At 33.4% G+C, this 7,450-nt stretch overlaps 1 long non-coding RNA gene across 3 annotated transcripts in view; it reads right to left on the reverse strand.

Annotated features, from left to right (window-relative positions):
• LOC112036722 (uncharacterized) overlaps nt 1–852 on the reverse strand; it is a 6,256-nt gene extending 5,404 nt beyond the window's left edge. The window contains exons 1-2 of one of the 3 annotated variants that reach the window (XR_010630213.1): nt 491–852; nt 53–317 (exon numbers count right to left, since the gene is read on the reverse strand). This is a non-coding gene — a long non-coding RNA (uncharacterized LOC112036722). The remainder of the gene's footprint in view (nt 1–52; nt 318–490) is intronic. The other 2 variants (XR_010630211.1, XR_010630212.1) reach the window with 2 other exon arrangements.
• Nucleotides 853–7,450: the final 6,598 nt, after the last annotated feature.

Below are 7,450 nucleotides of genomic sequence, written 5' to 3' on the forward strand. Positions count from 1 at the left end.
CGTAGAGGCAGAGCAAGAGTAATAGCAAAATCGAAAACAAAAACCAACACACCGTATCGTCTGCCCGACGCCGATATGATTCTGGCCAAAACCCATTAAGCGAATACAACATAGCATCTCCACAATGAAACTGTCTTAGTCCTTGAAACTTGATCCGTCTCAATCGCCAATTTGTCGGCATGCCAAAAATAGTGTATACGACCGATACTCCGACATTGTAAACGCCAACCTAAACCTTGTAAATGGTTTGAGAGGCAGAATCTTGGGAATAGAAAATAAGTGGTGGTTTGGGGACGTTGGAGATGCAAAGGAAGGGCCTGAGGGGAGATTTATGAGATTTTGAAGGGTTTATTTGAGATTTGGGCAATGAAGAAGAAGAAATAGAAGACGGATTGGAGTATATCAGAGTTTTGTTTGAATCAGATCAGTGTTTCAGATTTTGTTTATTAAAAAAATAAGAAATCAAAGAAAGCAAAAAAAGAAAACTCACCCTGTAACAGAGTACCGCCGGTTGAGGGAAGCAGGATTTTCAGAGAGAAACACCACCATCTTCTCCTCTACTCTCTATTTCATCTCCGTGTCCCAGGCCTCATCGCCTCTTTCTCTATTTCTCTCCGTGTCCCAGGCTTCTCTGTATCGCTAGGTTTTTTTTAGTTGCAAGCCCTTTAACCGTTGTTCTGTGGATAAGCGGCTTGGTGTTTTTTATATGGGCCTGCGTTTTTTTCTTCTTTGTATAGGCGGGTTGGTGTCTGAAAGGGAGCCTCTCCAAACGCACCGTGCGGCTCTTTTAAGTTTAAGTAACGTACGTGTCAGTTTCTTAGATAGCCTTTTTTGCTAACGTGTCAGCACCTCATTAAAAGCTTCTGCTATTATATATAGTATTAGATTAGATTAGATTAGATTAGACTAGTTATACGTGGGTTGCACATTTTTTATAGGTTATTTTTTAAAAAATATTATAATTATTATTGTGACGCATAGAATAATAACTAAATCATAATTATAATAATCAAGGACTTTTTTATAATAAAAAAATTAATAGTGCTTCCAATTAATGCAAATGAGTAAATATATACTAGACTCATTACACGCCCTCCACGCGTGCGATGAAGCTTTTTTTTTTGTTTGGGTTTAGCATCTTAATTTTCCATTCATTACCAAATTTTCTGTGCGTGCTATAAGATTTTTTTTTATTATTTTTTTTTCTGGCTTAGTGTCATAATTTTCCATTTGTTACCAAATTTTCTATAACTTTTTAAATATATCAAGTTATTGACATATGCACACACACGCAAATACATTAAGTTTTATAATTTTTTTTATGAGTTTTTATATTTTGAAATAGTTACATGATAGTTCATTATCAGTTGTCATTATATATTGTTAATATGGGTTGGTGTGGCCATTCTATTTTGTTAAGTTTGTATTACATTTTTTTTTTTATGCAAATATCATTATCTATTTGTCATGTTTTTATATACAAAATTTAAACTAAATGACAAACTCAACCTAGTAGCACTATATTAATTATTGACCTACAAAGTTATACTCATTCATATATAAATAATATACAAAGTGTTTACTTAACCAATAAAATGTTTGACCAATCACTAACTTTACTATTTTTTTTTCCTTGAATCACCTACTTTATAATAAAATATTATTATAACATGATAAAAGTATGAACATATGTAACAAACTCTCTACACACACGTTCATTCATTCCACAATTTACACAAATAACATTATAACAGAAAATAAATAAATAATAACATACACAATCAGTATTAGACACACACTTACGCACATATAATATAAATTTATAATAAAAATAGAGATACTCACAAATACTCACTTTTTGCTTTTAGAGTTGGAGATGTTGATGAGAATGAGATGGGCTAATCTATATTATTTTTTGGTTTTGGGATGGGTTGATCTATGTTTGTTTGGTTTTGGGTTGGGTTGATATATGATCAAGGTGTGCAAAAATATTTTTAAGGTTAAATTAAACTAGTAATTTTTCTAACAACATGTAGAGCCGCCCCTGAAGTTGATTTTAAAAGTAAATAATTAATTAAAAAAAATATTTATCTATATTTAAACGAGGTACTTCATGGTGCTTCTAATAGAGACATCTAGATTCCAATGTTCAATCTCCTCTCCTTCAATTATTAAATTATATAAAATAAAAATAATATAAGAAAAAAAAATCTTTTTTTATCTCTATATTTTGTGTATTTTCATTTTGGTCTTTATGTTTTGAAAACAATTAGCATTTTGTTTAATCCTTGTAGGTATCTTAAGGTGTGTTTAGATACCACTTATTTTGCTGAAACTGAAAAGTTATTGCTGAAAATACTGTAGATAAAAGTAAAAGTTAGTTGAAATAGTACAGTGAAACTCATGAATAGTGCCAAAAAGTGCAGTGTGACCCATAAATAATAGCAAAAATAAGTTGAATAGTGAAATAATTTTTAATCCTAATCCAAACGCACACTTAGTTGCAAAATATATTGTAGTGACTCGTAAAATGCTCACCTAACGCATGCGTGACTAATAAAATAAAAATATATATTTACTTAATATTTAAAAAGCCACATCAATATATTAATAAATAAACAAATCCACATGAGAAAAAAAAAATCTTCATTCTTAATTTTAAAGAAAAAAGAAAAAAAATCTACTTTCTTTTTTTCTTCTTTTGGTTTCTTGGCAACCAAACACCCACACACACACACACACACATTCTTGATGAATTTGAAAATTTGTAATATAATTTAGGTATATTTTGTGAATTATAATAATTTGTTAAAAAAATCAATTGTTAATGAAGCTCCAATTTTCCACAAGGCATGAAATTTGTAATCACAACTCACTGACTTGACCCAACCCGAATTGATTCACATAGTTTGAGTTGAATTGGTTTTTAGTTTTTACACATGTGATGGGCTGGGTTAGATTGAAAAACCCTCCACCCGACCCATTTACAGACATAGACTTCAAAATGTTCTGTATTATTGGGCTTGGGAATGACCCAACCCGATATGCAGCTCATTGACTAGAGAGTGAGCTTCACTTGTAGTTTTGTGCATGACCCACCAAATGCTGAGTCCAAGTTCTAATCGTAAACCGCTTACGTTTCAAGTATCAAAGCCTGACATTAATGCCCAGAATTTTAGCCCAGATCAGGGACTCCTAGAGCCCATTAATTTGTTTATTTGATTCCTTGTACTTTTATTTATTTATTTATTGGCAAATAGGCATTGTCTTGAAAAAAAGATAGATGCTACATACCATCTTTGATTTTAATTCTTAAGTAGCTTGTATTCAAACCTTTCATGTGTAGTTTTAGAAACTTAATTGGTCAAATATGTTATAGTTGAATAAGAGATTACTTGAGTTTGAATCCTATATACATTAAAAAAAAAAAAAAATCAATTTATATCTTGACAAGAGCATTATAGATTCGAGTTTATTTTATCTATCCAAAAAGAGAAAGAAAAAACCTTTTCTATTTTTTTTTAAATTTTCGGTTGAGAAGACCTTTTCTAAAATTTTAAGCAGCAGATTTGAACTTTTTACCAATACAAAATCTCATATTTGTTTCAATGGTTTCTTAATTTTCTGGAGTTGGTAAACACGAACATCAATAAGACAGAAAGAGGCAAGAATATGGAACTCTTCNCCCCCCCCCCCCCCTTTACTGTTCTATTTGGTTCCCCTTATATAGCTCTCTTCTCACCATCTCTTTCTTCCACTTGTTGATCATCTGTGCGCTTCACTCCTGACCACCCGTCCCATCAGCTGTGTTATCAGTAATCATATGATTTGTAGTGGCCAAGGTTACCCTGTCCAAGAGTCACATCTCCATTAGGGCGATCAGGGGATTAGGCGAGCGCATTTATTATGGAGATGACAACCTGTACTGGGCTCGTTCCCCAACTTCGTGTTGTCCTCGATCCGCCGAGGACAGGGTCATCCTCGGCATGGTCCTTACAGCCCAGGCCTCAACACAATGTCCTCGGGCAATTCTCCATCCTCGGCATGGGCCTTGGGCTGGGTGCAAAATGGACCGAGGCTATCAGACTTTCAAGCCCCACAAATATATATATATATATATATAATTTTATATCAATAATAATTGTATATAAATAGTTAATATCTTGATGTTATGCACACCATTAATTGTTGTTACATAATTATTTAAAAAAAAAAAAAATATTTGACATAGTTGTAATGTTTGAAAATTATATTAGTTTACTTAGAAAATTTATTTTGGACTCTCATATGTTTTTTTTTATAGGACTCTCATATGTTGAATTACTTAAAAGGCCATTTTTGTTAATATTTATAATAAAAAATACATATATTTAACAACATATAAATATTTGAAAGTTATTTTGCTTTATTTGAAGAAAATTATTTTGGAAAATGACATCTTTTGAATCTTATCGATTGAGTTTCATTTAGAAAAAATATATATATCTCGAGTACTTTTAAAGCATTTTTAATTAACAAAATATATTTTTAAAAAAAGCATTATTAAGTGAAAATTGCCATTGAAATAAGATTTGTATCATTATTTCAAATACTACCCTTATTGTTTACCTCAAGCTGATTGTCTTAAAAATACTCACTTTCTGTGGTCAAGAAATGGAGTTAAAGTCCACAAAATTACCATGTCATTATTTCAAATACTACCCTTATTGTTTATCTCAAGTTGATTGTCTTAAAAATACTCATTTTTTTTGGTCAAGAAATGAAGTTAAAGCCCACCCAAAAATATTTAAATAAAATTAACACCAAATCACAAAACAAATACAATATAGGCCAATCCTTAAAATTTTAAAAATAAAATAAAATATAGGCGGGCCAACTTGGAAATGAGAGAGGACCATTGGGATTAGTGTTGTAATAACTCATTCTTTTGACTAATGATTGGCATCGTGACAGTGTGTATTGTAGACAAACAGAGCATAAAAGAAAAATAAAATGGGGCATCCCAAGAATTGAACTCGGGACCACTTGCGCCCTAAGCGAGAATCATACCACTAGACCAAATGCCCTTTTTGTCTCTTATGAAACACAGATTTATTTTTTTCATGGGATGAAACACAGATTTTATTTTGCATAGCTTTTGTTTTGTTTTATTTGGCTAACCCTATTAGCCATTTGGTAAGTGATTTTTAGTAACGTTATTGTTGTTTTGTGAAAATTTGTATAGGTGAAAAAGTGTGTTAATGCCCATTTTTGCAAATCTGTACCCAAAGGCCCATGAAGAAGAAAGCCCAATGAGAAGCAAGGCCCAAAGATCCATCAAGAAGATTGAAGAGCAAGAAATTTCTAAGTAAAGAAATGCAAGTGGAAGTAATCTACAGCAAAGCACAAATCTGCTACAGAATACAAATCTGCCGTAGAATATAGCTTTACCGCAAAATATAGTTCTCTGACAGAATGGTTTCGACAGATGAAGACATAAGTCCTTATTCTTCGGCAGAAGGCTTTACTGTCACAAAATAAAGATCTGCCGCAGAATATAGTTCTTCAGCAGAATACAAATCTACCGCAGAATACAGTTCTTTAGCAGAATGGCTTCGGCAGATGAAGATAAGTTGGGCCCAGTACCCTTTTAATCCAGTCAACATTATTTGGCTTACAAAGGCCCAAATCATTTTGTATAAAAAAGACAGGCCTGAAAACTTATATGAAAAAGAACGATAAAAAGAAACAAGGAGCAGCAGGAAGTGTCAGCAGCAGGAAACGCGTGAAGGAAAAGCCAAGCTAAAGGAAATGACAAACACAATAGAAAACGTGTGAGAAATAAGACAGAGACATGTAGCATGACGAAATAGAACTAATTTGCTACGGCAGGAACGGCATGGGAACGAAAGAAAACAAAAACAGAAAGGCCGGAGCCCCACCAACTTGTACCCAGCCAATACAAAGGAGGTGGGCCCATGGTCAAAGGGATTCAAAGGGCGTGGTTTAGTGATGGGGGGAAAATGGGGTCTATATTTGGTTTCCTGCCATAACTTCTTTTGGGAATATATCTTGCTGGGATGGTATCTTACCCAAAAGAAGTAATAAATGGTTGTGACCATCTGATGCATGCTATAGAGCTAGGTAGTGAGGTAGCCCAATCCTGATCTTTGAACCTGGAGGTAGAGGTATACGGTAGGAACAAATAAAAGAGAATTTTGTCATGCAGCAAACATGTTCTGAGCAGATGGCAATGGTCGGGGCAACCAATGGGTGAGTGGGTAATCTTGAAAGGATGCCCACAACAAACCAAAAACAGTTGGTGAAGCCTTTGGGGTAAAAGGGAGAAATTCCATTGAATCAGTTTGCTATAAAAGGAAGGTAACCACAGTAGAAAAAAGGGAAACGGAGGTAGAGGAAAAAAATAGGGGAAAGAGTGAAAAACAGGGGAAGAAGAAAAACACCCAGGGGGAGGGAAAAAAGTACCTATGGAAGGAAACCCATGATAAGAGAGTAGTAAATATCCAGAGAGAGGAACCCAGAAAAAGGGAAAAGACCCAAGTGAGAAAAACAACTCACGTCAAGATAGTAGTTAGAAACTAAGAGTAAAAAAAAGAACACAAAGAAAGAAAAAGAAGAGAGAAAACGTGGCAGGAATAGGGGCATGCATCAATAGACCATCTTTTTCCTCCCTTTTAGCAAACCCACTCTTTGAAGTCTCCAAAAGCAATAGCTAACAGCCATTTAGGCCTATTCTCTAAAATGAACAACTTTTATGGTAGGAGCCTATGACAAGGTTGTTCAAGTTGGAGTTTGGGTTCTTTCTTGATTTATTTATTTTATGGGCAGATTCAATATTTAATTTTGATTGCAAATATATTTGATTTCTCTCATTATAACTTATATCTGTCATATTTAGTCATCCTGCTGTAGCACATTTTTATCACGTCTGCCGCATTAGTTGTCCTGCTGTGGTGTCTTTACTTGTTGTACTAGTTATTCTGCTGTAGTACTTTTTTATTATATTTACCGTGTTAATTATTATACAAGCTAGACCTTTCCTACCGAAACTTTTTTCTTTATTTGTTATTACGTGTTTTACTGTTGACACAAACTAATCATTATCTTGCCATAAGTGTATATATATACATATATCTTTATTTACGAACATGTGTACATATTTGAGAATATATTAACCCATTTAAACTAAAATTTTTTTATGAGTATTTTCTTTGGATTTTAGATTTGTTTATGTGCAGGAAGTGGAAAAGTATTTATGTAGTAAAAATGAAGGGTAGTCATTCACACAGCAGAAGGCTTTAAAGCACAGCAGACAGCTTTAAAGCAAGGCAGATAGCTCTATTGCACAGCAAAAGGCTTTACGGTATGAAGCTTTACTGTACATCAAAAAGTTTTATTGCACAACAGACAGTTTCACTACATAGCAGAAAGTTTTACTGCACGGCAGACG

This window comes from Quercus suber, unplaced genomic scaffold, assembly GCF_002906115.3.
Source record: "Quercus suber isolate HL8 unplaced genomic scaffold, Cork oak 2.0 scaffold_141, whole genome shotgun sequence".
NCBI classification, from domain to species: domain Eukaryota; kingdom Viridiplantae; phylum Streptophyta; class Magnoliopsida; order Fagales; family Fagaceae; genus Quercus; species Quercus suber.